We start from the raw sequence: 23,467 nt of genomic DNA, 5'->3' as shown, positions 1-23,467 counted from the left end.
CACACCCACCTTATACGAATAATTTTTAATTTTTTTTTTCTAGAGACGAGGTCTCGCTTTGTTACCCAGGCTGGTCTCAAACTCCTGGCCTCAAGCAATTCTCCCACCTCAGCCTCTCAGAGCGCTGGGATTACAGACATGAGCCACTGCACCTGGCCCAAATATTTATCTTTTAAAATGTATGCAGAAGTGAAACATGCTTTCCAAGAGCAGCAACGGCAGGGTCACCCAGCACCCAGGTGGATCCGTGGGCCGCCAAGGCTTCTAGAAGCCAGGACAAATGGAAAGAATATTGGAACATGGAAAGGTCTGAAAGGTAGCAATTTGTCCAAGTCTACATTTGAATCAGAAGAGAAGCGGCGGGTCAGGAAGGGGGTGATCTGAGTTCTGTTTCATCAGACTCATCTCTGTTTCTCTTTCTATCTCTCAGGCGGAATTAGAACATTTTATTCCATTTTTTTCCAAAATTATCTTTTGCTCGGATTTGGGAACTGACTTAATACGGAGCTGGGAATGGAGACACCAAAAACAGAACCAGACAAAGCTGAGAGTTTGTTCTCGCCCCTCCTGGACAGCGTGAGTTGCTCGCTGCTTTCAGGCCCTGTCTGAAGTCATCCCCAACCCCACACCGGGAGAAAATGTTTCCTGAGAAAAATGAAAACCCCTCTCAAAACTTGATGGAATAGGAAAGCCATTTAAAATATTTTACAGGTTTTAAGGTGCCTTTTTACATTTTAAAAATAACATTTCCCCTCAAGCTTTTGAATTAAATTGCCTTTCTAAAACAGAATTGATTTTAGTGTATCTTCTTAGAATTAATTGGGACTAATTAGTTTAAAAACCTAAAATACCTCCAACATTTCCCTCTTTGGGTTTAATTCTAATAATGAATTTAACAAAAAGACCCTTTTGCTGCATCTTCTCAGCGCACACTGAGGTTTTGCTTTGGAGTTGAAACTTTCATGGGGACAGAAATAGAATGTCCTTTTGTCGTTCTCATTGGGTTGGATGGTGGCATTTGAGACAAGCAAAGAGATGACGGATGGAATAAATATTTCTAATTTTGTCTTTCTTTGCTTCATTTTCATTTCTTCAGAGATCCCTGGGTCTTGCTGAGGGGATCTCTGACTTGGCTTGATTTTCTGTCCCGGGCCAATTGAGATATGTCTGTGCCTCAAAGATAGACGATCACTTAAAATTACCAACAGGATCTTTCCCTCCCAAAGACAGGCGAGACCTCCTCCCGTGAGGCTGAGTCCATTCCTTGTCTGGAGCCAGGGAGCTCTGCTTCCCAAACTCTCACAGCAAGATTCCTGGCCTCGCTCATTTGTCTTGCATTAAATTTCCTTGCAATCTTGCATAATTCGAGCATGACTTAGCAAGAAATGCATTTTTAATATGTGACTCTAACACTTTCTTATTTAAGGATGCATGTTTGTACGTTGACGTAGCAAGAAAAATAGGTATATTAAAACTCATTTCTAACAATACTCGAGTGTGGAAAGATTAGCCATTTGGCAAATTTGAAAAGAGGTATGGAGTAACCATAAGGAAAGCAGTGAGGGCCAGGCACGGGGGCTCATGCCTGCAGTCCAACACTTTGGGAGGCTGAGGTGGGAAGACTGCTTGAGGCCAAGAGTTCAGGAACAGCCTGGACAACATAGTAGGACCTTGCCACTACAATTTTTTGTTTGTTTGTTTTAAGTAGCCAGGCGTGGTGGTGTGCACCTGTAGTCCTAGCTACATGGGAGGCTAAGGCAGGAGGATCACTGGGCTGAGGGCCCAGGAGTTTGAGGCTGCAGTGAGCTATGATCCAACCACTGTACTCCAGCCTGGGTGACAGAGCAAGACCCTGTCTCTAGAAAGGAAAAAGAAAGCAGTGAAAAAGGCAAATCATGTGCATAAACCTGAGGAGTGGGGCTTCTGTCAGGCGTTGAGGTGGGACCATGGGGTGGGGGCAAGTATTGGTCCCATGGAGCCCATATATGCCTATGAACCCAGGGTCTGCTGGAGGCTCTGATGTGAGGTCTGTGGACCTAGGTCATCATACTTGATACCCAGGCCCTATCCTGTGGCTTTAAGCCTGTCCACCCTGCTGAGAGTGGAGGCCCCCAGCAGCCAGCTATTGAGGCTGGCGAGGAGTAAACACAGGGATTCCATGGATGAAGAATGGGATTGGGGACCAGGACCCCCCCAAGAAGGACTATGACTTGGTGTCCACCTTCCAGGGTGGACACTCTGTCTTCTCTCCTGTACTGGTGGATGCATATCCATGCACCTAGCCCTGGCCAAGCCCACCTGTGTTCTGCAGGACATCCCATTCCATCCCATCCACATCCCATCCCATCCCATCCCATCCACATCCCATCCCATCCCATCCCATCCCATCCACATCCCATCCCATCCCATCCCATCCCATCCCATCCACATCCCATCCCATCCACATCCCATCCCATCCACATCCCATCCCATCCCATCCCATCCCATCCCATCCCATCCCATCCCATCCCATCCCATCCCATCCCATCCACATCCCATTCCATCCCATCCCATCCTACTCCATCCACATCCGTTTCCATCCCATCCACATCTCATCCCACCCCATCCACATCCCATTCCACCACATCCACATCCCGTCCCATCCCATCCGCATCCCATTCACATCCCATCCCACCCCATCCCATCCCATTCCACCCCATTCACATCCCATTCTATCCCATCCACATCCCATTCCATCCCATCCACATCCCATTCCATCCCATCCACATCCCATTCCATCCCATCCATGCAAGAACATCCACTTGCAAGTCTCCCTTCTTTCTCCTATCCCAGTTCCCTCCTGATAGGTCCTACCTGCTATTATTTCTTTCATTTTCAGAAACCCGCTCTCAGTTTCCTCTTCCAGCTGCCTCCCCATTCCTCTTCCTATCTTTCTAGCAAAAATTCCTCAAAAGAGCCATCTGGTCCTCCTGTCTCCAGTTCTGCTCCACTTGGGGCTCTCTTGAACCTGCTCCAACCTCTGTGGCTTTTGCACACACTTTTCCCCTGGAGCTCCTCTGTCACAATCACTGGTGACCTCCACTTTACTGATTCCAGTGATCACCACTCAGCCCCAGAGTCACTTGGTTCTCAGGACACCACTTGCTCATACTTCTTTGGCCTCCTCTTTTCAGGCTCCTGCTTCTTTGGGATCTCTAAATGGTAGACAGCCCCAGAACTCAGCCCTAGGCCTCTTCTCTCTGCTCTTCCTTGGTAAGCCCAGATAGTCTTATGGTTTTAACTAGGTCATTTATACACTGATGACTCCAGCCTACATCCTGTATACACTGGTGGCTCTAGCTCATGTTCTCTATACACTGATGGCTCCAGCCATGTCATCTATACACTGATGGCTCCATCCCATGTTCTCTATACACTGATGGCTTCAGCCCACATCCGCTATACACTGGTGGCTCTAGGTCATGTCCGCTACACACTGATGGCTCCAGCTATGTTATCTATACATTGATGGCTCTAGCTCATATATTCTATACACTGATGGCTCCAGCCTGCATTCTCTATACACTGATGGCTCCAGCTCACCCCTCATCCTGAGACTTACATAATCTGCCTGCTTTCTCAGTATCTCAACCTGGGTGTCTAGGAGACTCTCACACTTTACACCTTCAGAACTCAACTCCCAAGTGCTCTCCAGGCCTTTTTCTTGGTTAATTTTCCTGACCTCATCCTTTTAGTTGCCAAAAACCTTGGAGGTACCCTTGACCCATCAGCAAATCTGGCTGACTCTACCTCCTATGTTTATCCAGAGTCTGACGGCTTTGCCCCTCCATGGCTCACAGCCAGACCCCCCTCCCTTGCCCAGATTATCACATTAGCCTCCAGATTGCTCTCTCTGCTCCCACCCTTTTCCTTCTTCCCCTGTTCTCAACCCAGCAGCCAGAGGGGCCTGGTTAAAATGCAAGTCAAACCAGCCATTCCTGGGCTCAAACCTTGTGATGGCTTCCATTTACCCCAAGCAAAAGCCAGAGCCCCTACAATGGCCTGCATGGGCCTTTCTCTTTGCCTTCTGGTTCACTCAGCTCCAGTTTCAAGCCAGGCATTGTCCCACCTCAGGGGCTTTGTACTGGCTTTTCCCTCCATTAGGAATGCTCTTCCCCAGGATATCTGGACAGCTCCGTCCCACACCTTCCTCATCTCTTTAATGAGCCCACCCAGGGAAGCATTTGACAACCATTTAAAAATTGCAACCCCTTCCTATCCCAGCACTCCTTCTGTCTGCTTCCTTTTCCCCCTTGGTACTTGTCACCATATGATATAGGGTGTCATCTGACGTACGACATATTTTTCTCACTTACCTTGTTTACTGTCCATATGCCCCTATCCTCCTGCATGGTCTAGAATAGAAACTCCATGAGGGCAGGGAATTGTGTTTTGATGACTGGTCAATGCCAGGCCCATGCTACGGATCCAATAAATATTTCATTGAAATCAATGAATGACACAGGATCTCTGTTACTCATCCTTCTGGACATGGGGTTTGGAGTCCTCACAGCCGCACCTCAATGCCTCCCTTGGGATGCAGCATCCAGGCAGAACCCGGCCGTGTCCCCTAAGCAAAGCCTCCCATGGCGCCAGCTGCTGGTGGTTTGACCTCCAGGACTAGCATTCAAGGTTGTCACCACATCACCACTTAGCCATACATTAACAGCCCAAGAGTCTGGCTTCAAATTCCTCATCTCCCTGGAACACAGATTCAAATTCTAACAGTATAGAATCTGTCTTCCTTTCTTCTCAGGGAGGCATGTCTATTCCATTCCTATTCTAGGAATGACTCCTGGATGATATCTTAAGAAAACAGTTTCTGTGCACTGACTGTGTCTGTCTCAAAGGGCAAACCTCCGCTGAGAGCTCCTTAAAGGGTATGCTTGGTCGTGCACAAATCTATCAGCGTTGTGTGCTTTTATCATCCAAAATGTTGACCCATCAAGGCTGCAGCTACACGCTGCTCATTCTATCACAATGTTTTAAGATCCTTGGCCGGGCCCACCAAAAACAAGAGCACTGCTTAGAGCTCTGTGTTCCCCTTGAAAGGTGGTGGTGCCACTTCACCCTCTCCCAGTCCCAAAGCCTCAGGGAAGCCATGCTCAGCCTGAACTGCTCCAGGCAGAACAAAAGCTGCACTGGCTTCAGTTTAGCCCTTTTTTTCCCCCTCCATGGGTCAAGATTGCCCAACCATGTGCCTCCTCTTTCCGGAGATAAGTGTCCCTTGTGTGTCCTGCCATCTGGGGGCATCTGATATGGCCTGGCTTCCTCTTAGAAAAGTCTTCCTCTCTCCAGATAGAGAGGGAAGAGCCGGCGCAGTGACGTCAGAGATATACTGTAAGTCCCTCCCGGCAAAGCCCCACAAGGCATTTCTGACGCTGAGTCAGTGGTTCCCTTTGCACTTGTTCCATACGTACATGATATTTCCAAAAGTCTTTTTAATTTGGTATCAACTCCTCTGTTTTCACACTTTTTTCCAAATAGCTTAATCCATGATTCATTTTACTTCGCCCAGAAAACACTTGTGCAGCTATGAACTCTCCCACATTGTTTGTTTGATGATAAATATTCTTTCCTCTTGGAGAAAAGGGCACTTTCTCCTCCCAGTACTAGGAAGGATTGAAATCCCTCCTGTGATGCCCTCTTACCTCAGAGAGAGTTGTTCCTCCTTGGGTTTTGTTATTTCAGAACAAATATGGTAAACTGTTTTCCCCTCAGTTACTATAGAGAAGAGATTATTTGCCTTTCTCTTAGGGCTTCTGAAAATAATAGATTACATATTTGAGAGGGTTTTTTTTAGATCTGGTTAATGCGAGATAGAGGGGGTTGCTCCGCGATGACATTGTTTGGTTTGGGAAGTATTCTCCCGGTTGCCCAGCAACAGGCTCTTGGAAACGGGAGTGGACTGCGTTGCCCCCGGCAACCGTTGTTACTTAGCAAACAATGAGGGCCGGGCAAACAGTGCCAAGACTGCGGACTCCAGGTTTTAATTCAACATCTGCATATATTTTTCTCTGATTAAATTTGAGTTTGATTTGCCACACAGGTAGACATGGGTCCACTCGGGATCTGCTTGAAAGAACCAATATTGTAATGTTGACTCCCATGCTGCATAAACACAGAGGCCCCATTGAAACAAACTTCTGGCCATTCGAATATGTCCTAGACTGCTCTCAACTGGAGACTTATTTTAGTCTTAAGTGGAATTTCTTTTTTGATCTAATTCCTGGTGTTCAGAAAATCATGACTTGTCCAACCTACTACCGTACATCACTGATAAATCCGCAATTTCTGGAGCGCTTTTCAGCACGATGCCTTCATTTCTGCTGCCTAAGAATTTAAGAAGAGCAAAGAGTTGAGCCCTGGCTGGCTCACATGTAGAGACATTCACAGATAGGGTTGGCTGGGGGTGGAAATTGGACCCAGCATCTTCTGGTTTCATGTGCTCAATGTTCCTGTTAAGAAGTTGGGTCCACCCATGGCCCTCAGTGGGATGTGTATGTTATGTTTATTAAGGGAGGTCACACGTTCCCACTAACAAAATGCCCTGTTGATGGGCACTTTGCAGCCACAGGTTGGATTTTGATCAAAACAGCCTCACTCCCCCACCTCCTCGCTGGCAAGCCAGAGATAGCGATTGTTGACAAGGGTTTGTTGCTTAGGTAAACACCACCCCTGAACTTCATTCAGAGCTGGTGACACATTTCTTCCCCTCCTCCCAGCCCCGCCCCCAGCCACCGCCCCCACTGCCAGGGCTATAAATTCAGAACTGTTAGCCAGGACAGGTTTTTGGTGAAGACTTTATTCTTCCTTATTCATCTCGAGTGCAATCTGACTAATGCAGCAACAGCCGCAAAAGTGCCGCCTGTAACAGACACTCCAGCCCGTCACTAAAACAGCTCCTGTGGTTCCCGTGGTGAGATTCGCTTTAGTGTATGGATTTTTTTTTTAAGGGAGATTCACTTTGTTGCTGAATGCCCCCAAGAAAATGTTCATTGCACGTTTGTTACCAGCATTTCAGCTAATCTTAGGACTATTTAAAGTATCTAAACAAATTTCCCAACTTTCTTTTGCAGCAGAAACTTATAATGGAATGTCATTTGTGTTTTTTTTTCTTTTTGGAGACAGAGTGTCGCTCTGTCGCCCAGGAAGCTCCGCCTCCCGGGTTCACGCCATTCTCCCACCTCAGCCTCCCGAGTAGCTGGGACTACAGGCACCCGCCACCACACCTGGCTAATTTTTTTGTATTTGTAGTAGAGACGGGGTTTCACCGTGTTAGCCAGGATGGTCTCGATCTCCTGACCTCGTGATCCACCTGCCTCGGCCTCCCAAAGTGCTGGAATTACAGGCTTGAGCCACCATGCCCGGCCTTTTTTTCTTAAAAAGGCAAGCTGATAAGCCATCAGCCTTATTATATGTGATAATTAGGATCCAATGGCTGCGAGTGTTGTTGGAATCAAAATGAATAAGGTCTGATTTACACAAAGACTCCCCCAAAGATTAAAATACATGATTTGTCCTGCAACCTGTTGTAGGATAGTTGTAGAAGACCACTATATACTTAAAAAGATAAATCCTCTCAAAGAAATGCTGTTCTACCTTCTACAATATTATTTTCTGCCCAGTCCCCAGTTTAAGTAAGTCATTTTTCAGGAATTAGAGCCTCATTTAAAATTTTTTTTAAATTTATCATTTCTTATTTCCCATGGAAGTATTTTCCCATATATCAGGCTTTGCAATTTGGGCAAACCACTTAACATCTTTAGGTAAGTTTCTTCATCTGTTTTATGAAAGAGCTGGGTTAGGTGGTTTTTAAAGGGGCCTCTCCATGCTGTGGTTTTAGATGGAAATTCTTAAATTTGAACTAGGCTCTTTCTCCGCTTCTTAAATTCCAGAATCAAATCACGACTGCAGGGGAGGTAGGGGGTAGATTGGAAAGGTCTCGCATGTGATGGTGGTGGGATCCGGAAAGCCGGCCTCCTCCTGGCCAGAATCAGTCATGGAGATGTGGAAAGAACATGCACTGCCTGTTGCCCTGTGCTGATTGGCTGTCTCTAGAGATGGCTGTCAGGAGGAAGGGCCACACAGGCAGGATGAGACCCCGTCCCCAGGTGGGCACAGATGCCCAGTGGGCGTGCTGCTGGGTCAGGTCACCAGTCTGAGAAAGCAGGAGATGCTACTGCTGAGGAACTGTCACTTGTCATTTCAAGGTCCACTCCTCCACCCTCTGGCAGCATGAGTCGATCTGAAAGATTTTGAAGGTGGGACAGGAGAGGGTGAGTGAGGTGGCATGCCTCCGCATGCCAGGTTTTCACTGGCACATTCCCCATCTTCATCTTGACCATCAGCGGCTGCACTGCAGCCCTGCTCATGGTCAGAAAGGGAGAGAAACGTGAGAGGGAGAGAAAGGCTGGTAAGAGAAGGAGAACACAAAAGCATGATGCCTTAGGAAGCCGCTCCCAAGAACCCTGGGACAGGCCCCTGTGCTCAGCTGAAGACGGGAGCTGGAGGCCGACATGGTGAAGGTGGCTAGAACAGGTGAGCAGCCCGGAGCAGGTGGGCTGCTCATTTTCTTGTTCATTGCAAAACACGTCTTGAGCATCTTTGCAGGCAATGTGCTACGTAGGGGCTGGGGTTGGGGTGAGGGATCTGCGAGGGGTCTGCAGAGATGACACAGATCCAGACTTTGTTTTCTCAAGAAGGGCTGGCTGGCCAAGAAGCCAGATGTGAACAGCTGCATGACATGAAGTAATCTGAGGGGACAAGCACGGAGAGTGGTTTGGTGAATCTGGAAATGCTGCATAAAGTAAAGGTGTGGCCTTGGACGTGTGGTTCTCCATGGGGGTGGTCCTGCCCCCAGGGGACACTGGGCAATGTCTGGAGACATTTGTGGCTGTCAGACAGGGGTCTGGGGGTGGTTTCCGGACATGGAGTGGGTGGAGGCCAGGGATGCTGCTCAGCACCCTGCGGTGCCCAGGACGGCCCCACCCCAGAGTATGTTCCTGCCCCTCGTGTCCGCATTGCTGAGGTCAGGAAAGCCTGTATGAGATGACAAGCTGACTGGAGAGAGGGTTTCCCCACTGCTCATCACTTGCCTGGGATCCCCTTTGGAGCTGCTGGCTGCTGTCTCTCTGCCTCCCTCCTTCTTCAATGCAGCAGTCACTTTGATCTTAGCTGTCATGGGGGGTGGATTTTGAGGGACAGAGGGCTGCCCAGCCTGCCTGGCCCTGCTGGAGGGGTCTTGTCCATCCCCACCCTGGCAGGTGCATCGGCCCCATCCTCACCCTCCCTGCGTTGTATGCAGGAGACACCAGTGCCAGCCTCCGGTGGCCCTCCATGCACTGCAGCCACCTTGTCACTGCGAGTCTGGACCACTGTGTGCCATGCTGGCCTCCCTCAATTCTGCAGACCTTAGACTTGCAGGCAGAAGCTAGCTGCTCAGTGCAGGGGCCGGTGCTCAGGCCTGCGGGTCTGGCAGGCGTAGGCTCTAATTCCGTTTGAATCAGAGGGTCCTTGGGGGTTGTGTAGCCATCTCATTTAAACACTCCATCCGGAATCAGAGGAAGCCTGGCTTTCCCCACAGAGCAGGCGCCAGGGGAGAGAGTTTCAAACCAAGTAGCTGGATGCATGAGGGAGAAGGCGGCCTGGGAGCAAGAGTGAGAGCGGCAGGACAGGAGGGGCATGAGACACAGCAGCTCACGGGAGGGGATGTGGGTGACCCCAGCAGGGGCCAGGCACCAGAATAGGACAGACAGGTGACGTTGGTCTCCGGAAGGGGAGGGAAAGGACGAGCAGATATTGAATATGCGCGACTGGCCAGGGAGCGACCCCCAGATCTTTACATTCTGAAAAACCAACTGCTTTAAACGCACAGGGAACTGCTTGTGGGGGTAGACAGAGGGAACGATCATTCTAAGTCACGCTGATTTACCTTTTCCTCCCGGTTACTGAGAATGAATAAAGAGTACTTACTTCTCAACTGGAACCCCAGAGGGCTGGAGAAATGTCCAAGTCCAGCTAGAACTCATACAGTCACTCCCCACGGGGACCGTATCAGTTCATGACAGCTCCAATAGCATCAACTAAATTCTAGAAACTTCTAAAGCAAAAGCTAAGCTTGTGTTGTTATTTGGAGTTCTCTTTGGCATGGGGTTGGGGAAGCGATTTATATACACAAAAGAGACGGAAGCTCCACGTGGGTCGGAAAGCTGTGGCTCCGGAGGCTCTAGTCATAAAAACATGTGCTTCCTCCTCCTAAAGGAGTGACTTAGCCAAACCCAAGCCAAAGCCCCAGTTCCAATCTAGCCTGCCTCTTCCTGCTTTGTGACCTTCAGCTCATGGCTTGCCCTTTCTGAGCCTCAGTTGCGTGTGTGTTGCGTCTAGAGCAGAGGTGATGTGGTCACGGCTTCCTCAGAGTCAGTCAGCCCCCACGTGTACCAGCTTTACCCGCAGTCTGGGGCTCGGTCTGGCCACCGGCTGCTGCCGCTGCTGTTGTCCTTGGGGTTGTGTCCCTCTTTCTTTTGGCTAGTTTGGTTTTTTGGTTGTTTTTCATTGTTTTGTTTTGTTATTTGTTTATTCTTTTTAGAGACAGGGTCTTCCTCTGTCTCCCAGGCTGGAGTGCAGTAGTGCAGTCAGCTTACTGCAGCCTCAAATTCCTGACCTCAAGTAATCCTCTGGCCTCAACCTCCCAAAGTGCTGGAATTACAGACATCAGCCACCTTCCCTGGCCCCCAGTTTTTTGTTGTTGTTGTTGTTGTTTGTTTGTTTGTTTGTTTGTAGAGACGGGGCCTCGCTATGTTACCCAGGCTGGTCTCGAACTCCTGGGTTCAATGGATCCTCCCGCCCCTGCCTAGGACATATTTCATTGATCAGGCACCTGCTGGGATCCACACTCGGGGTGGGCACATCGACTATATCATTCCCTTCCCCCTCCCAGCCCCTTTCTCAGATGAAGAAACCAAGGCCACTGCCACAGTCAGTAAGCGAGTGACAAGCCTGGGATTTGAACCTGAAGCCTGACCTCCTCCCTCTGCTCCGGGTGGCCGTACCTCCTTCCCAGCCACTCAGCACTCCCCTTGGCATTTATTCTTATTTATATAAATAACGGAGGTTGCAAAGTCTTTTTCTCCCGGCTGCAGCCGACTCCCCAGTAAGATCCAAAGGCGGGGCCGGGAGTAGGAAGGGAACCAAGTGTTCTGTTTCTCTGGATGCATTCTGTGGGGCAGGGCTCTCTGCCTGCCTACGGACAGTCTTCAGGTGACAAGGTCTTGATCAGCCAGACTTGTAAGTGTGAAGGGTGGGCTCCAACCCTCTAAAGAAGGGACCCTACAGACAGCAGACCTTTTCGACATCGAAATGTCTGGAACTCCACCTTGGTAGTTAATCCCTTGGTTTAGCACACACACTCTCTATGCGGTGAAAATTCATGGGAGGGTTTTTTGAGCCAGGGAATGAGAAGACATTGTTATCTTTTGAATCACCCCAATGTGAAAGAAAATTGACTCAGAGAGGGCAGAGGCTGGAAGCAGGGAGACCAATTAGGAGGCGGATGCGGTGGTTCCAGGTAGGAGATGGGGAGGCAGGGGCTCACTAAAATAGTAGCAGCAGGAGCTGAAGGAAGGGGGAGGCAGAGATGGTATCAGGTGGAGACAGCAGGCTGAGTCACCAGCGACACGTGCCCCTGGGCCCAGGGAGATGCCCAGTGCCTTGAACAGCCCCCTGGCTTAGGAAACACAAGAGGAGCAATTTTGGCAGGGGGAGAGTTTCCCTTGGACTTGTTGAGGCACCAGAGGGGCGCCCAGGCAGAGAGGTCTGGGAGGCAGCTGGAGAAGGGAGCTGGAGTCAGGTGATTTGGGTGGTGCCGGGAGTTCCGGTGCCGTGAGGTCACATCCACATTGAGTGTGACAGGGGAGGGGCACAAGGGTGGAGGCCAAGGGTGGGAGGCAAGGAGGGACCAGTGCAGGGGACTGAGAAGGTACCATTAGGGGGAAAAATGAAACCAGATGACAACAGCACCCAGACACGAGGGAGGACGGAGCTTTGAGGAGCGACACAAAACACTGCAGAGAGGACAAGTTCAGAGGAGGCCCGAAAACTGCCCTGTGAGGACCTCAAGAAGAACAGCGGGCAGACATGAGAACCGCAGAGAGAAGACGATGGAGGCTCCCTCCTGAGAGTCTGGACTTATAAATAAAAAAGAATCTGTATCTCGAGAGAAGATAAAGGATAAAGAGCAGGGTTTCAGTGGCAGTGGATGTTCTCCTCAAATGGGTGTGATGTGAGCTTGTCTATAAGCTGAAAGAATGGAGCCTGTGCAGAAGCCAGATTACAGGCTTGATGGGTGGGTCCTTGGAGGGAGACGGAAGGCTCTAGAACCTTCAGGAAGGGGGCCAGCAGCCTTTTCCTGTAAAGGACCAGAGAATACATATTTTAGGCTTCTGCTGGGGTCTGTCTCAGCTCCTCACCTCTGCTGTTGGAGCACAAAAGCCATCATAGATAATGGGAAAATGGGAGTTGAAGATGCAAGGAACTGGATGTAGACAGTCTGGATGTGAGATAGTGGGGGGAGATCAGCACAGGGAAGGAGTTGTGGGGTAGAAGGAAGTGGAAGAGACAGCATGGCAGGGGCATGGCTGAGAGCCAGGAGGTGCAGAGGTGGTGTCAGAAAAGGGGGACAAAAGAGTTGCAATTTTAGAATGGAATCTTGCAAGGAGAAAAGTACAGAGAAAAAATGTACTTTGAGGCTTTCTCCCATAGGCATGTGTGTGGCTGTGTGACCATACGTTCCCCCCCACCACTTTTTACTACAAGAATCGTTGTTTTTTGTCTAGTGGGAGGAGTCAACATTCAGTTTAATAGAAAAACGTCTGGAGTAAGAAAATGACATGTGCCTTCTGAGCGGTTTTGGCCATTTTTCTCATATTATCCTGCGTCAGGTGGTGTATGTGTGTGCATGTATGTGTCTGCATGTGTATTTTTGTGTATACATGTATGTACATGTGTTTGTGTGTGTGTGTGTGTATATGTGTATATCCATGTATATTTGTATACATGCATATGTGGGGAGTGTATACATGCGTCCGTGTGTGTGACACTCTCATGTTCACTCCTGGGGGACAGATGTCCACTCCTGGGGGACAGAGCACCGGCTGCTGCTCGGCCTCTAGCTTGGTATCCAGTAACCTTTCACTCCAATGTGTTTGACTTCAGGGCACCCCATAACCTAAGGAGAATTTCCATTTCCTAGAAACCAAGTTTTGTGGTGTTGAAGTTATTACTAGAAGCAGTGGAATCAGGTTGCCTGCCAAAAGAGTATTTGCTGGGTGAAAGTGTCATGAAGACTTGGTGGTTTTTTAATTCAAAATTCACCCTGAATTTGGTATATTATTGATGGCAGTTAAAATCAGACCACATCAGAGACGAGGTAACCATACTTTAGTTTGGACAATTTTTATATTAATAGTCAAATCAAGGCCAGGCGTGATGGCTCACACCTGTAATCCCAGCACTTTGGGATGCCAAAGTGGGAGGATTGCGTCAGTCCAGGAGTTCGAGATCATTCTGGGAAATATAGCAAGACCCCTGTCTCTACAAAAAATTAAAAATTGGCCGGGCGTGCTGGTGCTCACCTATAGTTCCAGCTACTTGGTTGGCTAAGGCGGGAGGGTCACTTGAGCCAGGGAGGTCAAGGCTGTAGTGAACTGTTATCGCATCACTGCACTCTAGCCTGGGTGACAGAGCAAGACTCTGAAAAAAAAATAAAGTCAGGTTTCTAAAAGGGAAGGAATGGGTGTTTCCACTGTTAAGACGGGGGTCCCTGGCTTAGGGAAGGCCTTGTCAGCGCAGCCTGCTCTAAGCCTCTGAAGATTAGAACCTGCGACTTAGGGGCCTACTGGGTGTCCGAACTCCCCCATCCCCCTTCCAGTCTGCAAACAGCCATTTCTCAGGCCAGTTGTCAAGGGCTTGGTTCTGATCCTTTTCTAGAGAAAGGAGGGAAAGTTTGGCTCCTGAGAAGAAAACAAGAACAGAAGACCAATTCTTACGAAAAGAAAAAGGAATTTGAATTCTGAAGATACTTGATTTCAGAGAAGCTCAGAGCCAGCTCCAGTCCTTGAAAGCCCATTGCTACAAAAGGAGAAAAAAAAAAAAAAAACCCAAAAGTGAGGAATGACAGGCACCCCCGTGGCTTAGGCACAGAGGGAACGATGGTTGCCCTCGGTGTGCATTGAAGTCTGCTTCTCTGGAATGTGTGGGTAGCCTTCAGGAGGTCCTGTTCATTTATTTCACACTCTTTGCCTGGCTAAATTGTCATGATTTTGCATCCTGCCTACTCTCCTTTTTCATCTTCCTGTTCTCAACCTGTCTAGGCCTGTTTTACTCGGGGGCTGTTTGTCCAGACCCCTTCTCAGACATCACACATCCATTTTGAACAGAGGTCCTTCTGCCCCCCCCAGGGGACACTGGGCAATGTCTGGGGACATCTGTGGTTGTCACAACTGGGGGTGCTCTTAGCATGGAGTGAGTAGAGGCCAGGGATGCTGCTCAGCACCCTGCAGTGCTCAGGACGGCCCCAGCCCAGAGATGGATCCGTCCCCAATGTCCACAGTGCCAAGTGGGGACACACACTGTCATCTTTGGTGATTATCAGGGCAGAGTAATAACTCTTGGCACTGAGAACTAACTGGGTCCACAGGGAGTGATCCTGGTGCAAGAAAAGATGTGGTTCCACCATCAAGGAGGGTTCAAGAATCCACTTTTCGGCAAGGAGATGGCTTGGAGGTGTCCTCCCTGTGCGTGGGGCCAGGCCACACAAGCCTGAACAGTGGGGACAGAATCTTAAAACACGCATCACTTGCTCCGTAGACCTGGCCCTCAGAGGGGAGCCGGGAGAAGGAAATGGACAAGATTTTTCTGGGCAGCGTAATGACACTGGGAGTGTTAAGACAAGCACCAGGACAGAGTCTGGGCTTTGAAGCAACCGGTACTCTTGAGAGCACTCTGGGCTTGTTCCTTCTTCTTTGGAGGGAGGAAATTAGTTGCTTTCTTAGGGCAGATGAACTCTGGTACCGTCTGGACACCAGCGAGTACCAGGAGAGGAGGAGCTGATGGCTGGAGGAGGCCACGTGCCTCCCAAATACCAAGGCTCATTAGCCAATCAGAATGAAGGTAACTAAAACCACTCAGCTAACTCTGCCCCAATTATCACCAAAGATGACAAAACATTGTCTAAATACTGATCTGAACTGAGTGAGGCAGGTGACAGCTCCATTTGGCATATGGAGGAACAGGAATAGAAGAGAGATTGCTTAAGGTCGCAGTGAGTCAGCGGCTCAGCCAGGAACGGGCCCAGAAATTGCTCTCAGCGTTTTCTGCATTTCCTTTCCTGACATTGCTGGTTACTAGGTGATGGGAGTATTTTTCTGTAAACAGAAGCCTCTTCCCTTTGTGCCCAGGCAGATTCATTCATCACGGCCATAGTCCAGGGCTGCTTCTAGTTGCGTCTCTCCTGTGCCCCCTCACATGAAGTCAGGAAGCCACGGGAGATGTTCCCACTGGCGCGTTTGACTCAGCAGTGGCTCCAAAAGGTCAAGTGCGCATCTGGTTCACTTGAATGTTCGTTCAAGGTCAAATGCGCGTTTCGTGGATTCCAAAGGCTGGTGCTGGCCAAGGAGGGGAAATTGCGCTGCTGGTTCTGTGCTTTTCCCCTTTATTTCATGCCCGCCCTGATCTTGGACCAGATGGTAAATGAAACGTGCTCGGCTTATAAACAGCACTCCAGGCATATTTCTGAGGCACGAGGGAGGGAGCTTTGGGCCAGCCAAGCCCGTTGGCCAGGCAGGGCCAGGCTGGGTGACAGGTCGCGTCTGCGGCCCCTCCCCTTTATATTGGCTGTTCCGAGGCTCCTGTAACCCAGTCTAAGAGGACACAGGGGAAGGCAGTCAAAGAAAGACTGCCCAGGTCCTCGCCACAGGAAGAAAAACAGAAGAGAAGACAAAGAAAGGAATGTGAGAAAGCAAGGACGGCGGGGCAGTCTCTGAATGGGTTCAAGTTCCCACAGCAGATTCAGGTTCAGAGAAGAAGCATGGCCTCCACTCACTCACATCTACTGTCTTGCGCTGGATTGAAGGGTTCCCAAACTGGGTGCTGCAAAGGTGCTCCACAGTGTGCGTCCCTGCGCCCTGTTAACTTTACCTTGAATACACCCATGCCCTCAGGGCCCTGCCCTCTCCCCACTCTCTGCTGCACCCTCCTCTGCCAGGTGGAGGAGTTACTCAGGATCCAGCATCACCCTTTCTGGGAGGACCATGTGAGCTACCCGCTCACCTGGAAGCACCACCAGGACCATGAGCCGCTCCTTCTGCTGGGCTGACAGTTCATCGCTGGTGTCTTGTGTGTGTGTTTGTTTAACTCCTTATCATGGAAATTTCAAACATCCACAAAGTAAATACACAATGCAATGAAACTTAGGAAGCCACCACCCTCTACAGGGTGTCAGGGTCCTGCCATTCTTATAGCTCCTGGATACCCGTACCCACTCTCCATCCTCCTCTCCACCCTTGTATTTTTACAGGCTTTGTTAAAATTCACATACAGTAAGTGCACAAACCTTAGCTGGCTAATTTTGACAAATCACGACTCCATGTAACCCCATACTGTATTATCATACAGAATGTGTCCATCTTACTGGAGTGTCCCCTCCTGTCCCTTTCCAGTCACTCTCGCCCACCACCACCTGCCCCCCCACCCCCTATTATGATTTTTTTTTAACTTTAGTTTTAATCCGCTCTACTCATCTACTCTTTTGGACTCAGCTTCTTTCACTCAGCGTAATGATTTTGACATTCATCCATGCATTGTGAATTTCAGTAATTAATTCCTTTCTATTCATGAAGAGTATTCCAGTAGTATTCCTCTATTAGCTTTTTAGCTATGCCCTTCTTTTCCATTTTTAAGTGGTTGTTTTAGGGTTTTCAATATGAATCTTTAAATCATCATAATCTACAATTTCTCGTCCACTCTCCTGATGAAGAACATTTGGGTTATTTTTACTTTTTGGTGACTGAATCAAACTGCTATGAATAAGGCCGAGGCGGGCGGATCGTTTGAGCCCAGGAGTTTGAGACCAGCCTGGGCAACATGGTGAAACCCTGTCTCTACCCAAAATACAAAAATTAGCCGGGTATGGTGCTGCGTGCCTGTAGTCCCAGCTACTTAGGAGGCTGAGGTGGGAGAATCGCTTGAGCCCGGGAGGTTGAGGATGCAGAGAGCTGTGATTGTGCCACTGTACTTTATCCTGAGGGAGACCCTGTCTCAAAAACAAAAACAAAAACCAACAAACAAAAAGCTGCTATGAACATGCTTATACAAGTTATTATTATTTTTTTGAAGAGATGTTTTCATGTCTCTTGGATAAAAACTACAGGAGGAATTCTGGGTTAAAGGGCAGGTTTAACTTCCTAGAAAACTGCGAAACCTCTTTCCAGTGTGGTCATATCATTCACGTCTACACATGGGGATGTGTGAGAGTTTTAGTTGCTCCATGTACTTACAACATTGGATGTTGTCAGACTTGTCAGCTTTAGCCATTCTAGTGAGTATTTAGCGATATCTTGATATAGTTTGAATTTGCATTTCCCTAGTGACTAATAAGGTTGAACACTATTCATGTACTTTTGGGCATCTGTATATCTTGTTTTGTGAAGTGCCTTTTTTAAGTTATTTGTCATCTTATATTGAATTGTAGGAGTTTAGATAGATAGATAGATAGATAGATAGATAGATAGATTAGGATCAAAGCCCTTTATGAGATACATGTTTTGCAAATATTTCTCCCAGGCTGTGGCTTACCTATTCATATTCTTAGTAAAATCTTTTAATGAGCAGAGGTTTTAAATTTTGGTGAAATCTAATTTCTCAAGTTTTTCTTTTATGCTTATTTGTGCATTCTAAGAAAGCTTTGTCTAACCTCCTATGTTCTCTCTGAAAAGTCTTATAGTTTTAGCTTTTATGTGTAAGTTTATGTTATAACTTGAAATCATTTTTATGTATGTGTGAGGTAGGGGTCAAGGTTCATTTATTTTCCCCAATATGGATATTCTGTTGATCCATCACCATTTGTTTAAAAGACTTTTCTTTCTCTGTTGAATTGCCTTGACACCCTTGTCAAAATCCAATTGAGGAAGAAAAGAGCTGAGGCTCCATTAGAAAAAAAAATCAATTGATAATTTAAGTGTGGGTTATATTACTTATATATTGCTAAATTTTATTTATTAATAATTTAAATTATTTTTGCATATATGTGCATAAGAGATATTAGTCTAAACACTTTTCTTGTAATATATTTGTCAAGTTTTGGTGTCAGGGTTTACTGACCTCATAAAATGAGTTGTGAAGTATTCTTTTTTATTTTCTGATAGCATTTGTGTAATAATTCCTTTTTCAGTATTTGATAGCATTCACCAGTAAAATTATATGTGCCTGAAGTTTTCTTTGTAGGGAAGTTTCCAATGACATATTCAATTTTTTTGTTATATGTATTACATTCACATTTTTTATTTCATCTGTGTCAGTTTTGTTATGTTGTGTTTTTAATAAAGTGTTCATTTTATATGTTATTGAATTTGTGGGCTAAAGTTGTTTGTAATAGTTCCCTATTATCATTTTGATTTCTGTAGAATCTCTAGCGATATATTTCATTTCATTCCTGATAGTGGCAATTTGGGTTTTCTTTTCTTTCTTATCAGTCTTTCCAGGAGAAGTTGTTAATTAATTTTTTTTAAATACTTGCTTTTTTTTTTTTTTTGAGATGGAGTCTTGCTCTGTCATCCAGGCTGGAGTGCAGTAGCGCAATCTCAGCTCACTGCAACCTCTGCCTCCTTGGTTCAAGCAATTCTCCCACCTCAGCCTCCTGAGTAGCTGGAATTACAGGTGCCTGCCACCACACATGGCTCATTTTTGTGTTTTTAGTAGTTTCGCCATGTTGGCCAGTCTGGTCTCGAACTCCTGACCTCAGGTGATCCACCCACCTTGGCCTCCCAAAGTGCTGGGATTACAGGCATGAGCCACAGTGCCTGGCCAAGACTTGCTTTTTTAAAGAGCAGTTTTAGGCTCACAGCAAAATTGACAGGAAAAGACAGAGATTTCCCATATACCCCATACCTCCACACATGCACAGCCTCCCTCATTATCACCATCGCCCACGGGAGTTGTACATTTGTTACAATTGATGAAATCTGCATTAACACAGCATTCTCACCCAAAGTCCATAGTTTACTCGAGAGTTCATGGTTGGTGTTTTACATTCTATGGTTTGGACAAATGTATGATGACATGTGTCCACCATTATAGTGCCATACAGAATAGTTCCAGTGTCCTAAAAATCCTCTGTGCTCTGCCTACTCATCCCTCTCTCTGATCCCTGGCAACCACTGATCTTTTCATTGTCTTCATAGTTTTGCCTTTTCCAAAATGTTGTTTAATTAGAATCATACAGTATGTAGCCTTTTCAGACTGGCTTCTTTCACTTTATAGTATGTGTTTAAATTTCTTCCATGTCTTTTCATGGCTTGATAGCTCCTTTCTTTTTCTGATAAAATTTCAGTTTTGAAGAAATATTGCTTTTGTTCATTTTCTCCATTGTTTGTGGAGTTTCTAATTTCATTAATTTTGTTCTTTATTGTTTTTCCTTCTTTCTGTTTAGTTTGTCTTTCTATAGCTTTTTAAGGTTGAAAAGGTTCTTAAATCTTTCTAATATAAGCATATAAAGCTAAACATCTCTTTCTAAGCACTGCTTTAGATGTGCCCACTTTTTTTCTTAATAATTTTACTTTTTTTCACCCACAATATTTGTACCAGTGCCCACAAATTTTGATACAAAGTGTTTACATTATAATTCAGTTCAAAATATTTTCTATTTTTCTTTGGGGTTTATTATTTGACCCATGGATTATTTTGAAGGTGTATTTTAAGTTTTCTAAATATTTGGCATTTTTCTAACCTTCTTACTGATCTCTAATTTACTCCATTGTGGTCAAAGTGCATACATGCTCTGTATAATTATGGTATTTTGAAATGTATTGAGGCTTATTTTATGGCCCAGAACATGACCCATCATAGTGAATATTCCATGTGCATTTGAAAAGAATGTGCAGGTTTTGACTGTAGTGTTCTCTAAATGTCAATTACATCAATGTGGTTGATAATATAATTCAGATATTCTGTATCCTTAGTAATATTTTTGCTTAGTTCTTCTAATTTTGATTTAGTAATCAAAACTACTGAATGAAGGATGTTTAAAATCTCCGATTATGATTGTTTATTTCCTCCTTTAGTTTTGTTAATTTTTACTTTACGTATTTTGAAGCTGTATTACTAGGTACATACATATCTGTAATCAATATGTCATCCTGATAAGTTGATCATCTTATCATGATGAAATTTTATCTGCAGTAATATTCCTTGTCTTGTCAATGTCTCTAGTATTGCTGGTAATATTTCTCATCTCAGAGTCTATTTTGTCTGATTATTACAGCCGCTCCAGCTTTCTTAAGATCAGAGTTTGCAGGCCGGGTGTGGCGGCTCACACCTGTAATCCCAGCACTTTGGGAGGCCGAGGTGGGTGGATCACGAGGTCAGGAGATGGAGACCATCCTGGCTAACAAGGTGAAACCCCGTCTCTACTAAAAATACAAATATTAGCCGGGCGTGATGGTGGGTGCCTGTAGTCCCAGCTACTGGGGAGGCTGAAGCAGGAGAATGGCATGAACCTGGGAGGTGGAGCTTGCAGTGAGCCGAGATTGTGCCACTGCACTCCAGCCTGGGCAACAGAGCGAGACTCCATCTCAAAAAAAATAAATAAATAAAAATAAAAAAAAAAGATCAGAGTTTGCACAGTGGATCTCTTTTTATTCTATTACTTTCAACCTATGTGTGCCTTTATTTTTAAGGAGGGTTTCTTTTAGGGAGCATATAATGGGATCTTGATTGTTATCCAGGCTGATCATTTCTGCCTTTTCATTCAAGAACTTAGTTTATTTACATTTAATATAATATTAATATGTCTAGATTTAGCAAAGCAATTCTGCCATTTGCTTTCTATTTGTGCCATCTGTTTTTTTTTTGTTTGTTTGTTTGTTTGTCTGTTCTTTATTTCTTCTCTTTATTTGGATAATCAAATATGTTAAGTAGGATTTCATTTGATTTCTCTATTAGCTTTTTAGCTATACCTTTTTGTATTTTTTTTTTTGTTAGTGGTTGCTTCAGAGGTTACAATGTGCATTGTTAATTTATCACAATTTACAGTTAACATGTCACTACTTTAGGTAAAATACAAGAACCTTGAATGTATAACTTAATTTGTCCCCATCCTCTGTGTTATAACTGTCATGCAGAACATCTACATATGATATAAACCCCACAATGGAGTGTTATAAAGTTTTTGTTAAATAGTTTTATGTATTTAAAATAAATTAAGAGAAGAAAAGGAAAAATATAAAATATATAAAAATACGGTTTTTTGTAATTACCTGTGTATTTATCATTTTAAGTGATATTTACTCCTAATAGATCCAAATTTACCATCTGGTATTAATTCCTTTCATTCTGAAGAGCTTCCATTATCATTTCTCATGGTAGGCAGAAAACTTTATCAGGTTTTGTTTATGCAAAAAATGTCTTTATTCCACCTTCAATTTTTAAGAATAGTTTTGCTGGAGATAGAATTCTGGGCTGATAGGGTTTTCTCCCCCAGCATATTAAAAATGGCATTCCATTGTCTTCTGGTTGCCGTTGTTATTGATGAGAAGCCAGTCATCATCTGTGCCCTTGTTCTCTGAATATAATATGTAGTTTTTCTCTGACTGCTTCTTTTAACAGTTTAACCATGACATACCTATCTTGGCTTTCTTTGTACTCTTTTTAGGGTTTGTTGAGATTTTTGGACCTCTAAGTTGATATCCATCACCCAATGTAGAGATGTTTGGCCATTTTTCAATATTTTTTTCTCTTACATTCTCTTTTTCTCTTCTGGGACTCTCGTTACATATATATCAGACAGTTTGTTCTATTCATGTTTCTTCATATATTTTCTCTTCATTCTTCAGATTGAGTAAATGCTTTCTATCTATCTTTAAGTTCACTAACTCTTTTCATTATCTCTAACCAGCTGTTGAGTGCATCCAGTTAAGTTTTTATTTCAGTTATTGCTCTAGAATTTCTATTTAGTTCTCCTTTTATACTTTCTGTTTCTTGATTGAGATTCCCATATGTTCACTCATTATGTATATAACTTCCTTTAAGTTCTTGAAGTTATTTTTAGTAGCTGCTTTAGTCCTTGAATGCTATCTGTATCATCTGGGTTAGCTTGGGTTTGGTTATAATTAACTGCTTTTCTTTTTTCTTTTTATTTGTTACTCTTTCTTTTGAGTGTAGGTTACACTTTCCTGTTTCTTTTCATAGCTCATTGTTTTTACTGGGTCCTGGACATCATTAATGATGTATTGTAGAATCTGTAGATTCATCTGAGTTCCCCTGAAGGCAAGTGACTTGGCTAGATTCAAACTCTCCCTCCTGCAACAGGCAGCAGCTGAAATCTTCACTTAATTTTTTTATCTTTGCACTCCTGGTTTTTCCCCAAGACCCCTGGTATCTCCCCCACACCTTTGTGGTGTCGTTGCTTAGCCAAAGATTCAGGTGTATTTTGTAGGAAGATTTGAGGGCTCACCCCTTCTGTGGCTGTCTCTCTTCCAGAATCTCCACACCCCAGCATTCAGAACTCTGTCCTCTGACCCTTCAGGATAACAAGGCTGATGCTTTCTGGCACCCAAGCATTTGTGGATTGGGGCATGCCTGCAGGCAAAAAGCCACAGACTCATTGGTCTGACCTATAAGACCGCACATGGTAAATAGTGTGTTAAATTAGGGGAACAGGCTGGGCACGGTGGCTCATGCCTGTAATCCCAGCACTTTGGGAGGCTGAGGCAGGCAGATCACCTGAGGTCGGGAGTTTGAGACCAGCCTGACCAACATGGTGAAGCCCCGTTTCTATAAAAGAACAAAAATTAGCCAGGCATGATGGTGGGTGCCTGTAATCTTGTCTATTCAGGGGGCTGAGGTGGGAGAATCACTTGAACCCAGGAGGCAGAGCCGAGATCATGCCATTGCACTCCAGCCTGGGTGACAGAGCAAGACTTCGTCTCAAAAAACAATAATAATAATAAAAATAAATTAGGGGAACACATTCATGTGTAAAATGCCTGTGATGTGGGACAACTTGCTTTCTGGAAGGTGCATTCTGGCCATGGTGGACAGACCACGGTCTCGCCATTTATCCCCAACACTCTCACGGCCTCTTCTTACTTAAATAAGTTCTGGAGTTTAGAGCAAAATTATTTCCACCTGCGGAACAAGGAACTGATCTTAGTCAAGT

General features: G+C 45.7%; 1 protein-coding gene and 1 long non-coding RNA gene across 25 annotated transcripts in view; one reads left to right on the top strand and one right to left on the bottom strand.

The window, feature by feature from the left end:
* LOC129051854 (uncharacterized) overlaps nt 1–5,999 on the bottom strand; it is a 28,847-nt gene extending 22,848 nt beyond the window's left edge. Inside the window, exon 1 of one of the 3 annotated variants that reach the window (XR_008516363.2) lies at nt 5,691–5,999. This is a non-coding gene — a long non-coding RNA (uncharacterized LOC129051854). The remainder of the gene's footprint in view (nt 1–5,690) is intronic. The other 2 variants (XR_008516362.2, XR_008516361.2) reach the window with 2 other exon arrangements.
* RFX2 (regulatory factor X2) overlaps nt 1–23,467 on the top strand; it is a 163,470-nt gene that overhangs the window by 84,018 nt on the left and 55,985 nt on the right. The window contains exon 1 of one of the 22 annotated variants that reach the window (XM_054538310.2): nt 6,940–6,958. The gene's annotated coding sequence lies outside the window, so the exon portion shown is untranslated. 22 annotated transcript variants of the gene reach the window in all.

Source organism: Pongo abelii, chromosome 20 (assembly GCF_028885655.2).
Source record: "Pongo abelii isolate AG06213 chromosome 20, NHGRI_mPonAbe1-v2.0_pri, whole genome shotgun sequence".
Lineage (NCBI taxonomy): Eukaryota > Metazoa > Chordata > Mammalia > Primates > Hominidae > Pongo > Pongo abelii.
Note: the sequence above shows the minus strand (reverse complement) of the source record. Positions and strands in the feature narration are given on the sequence as shown.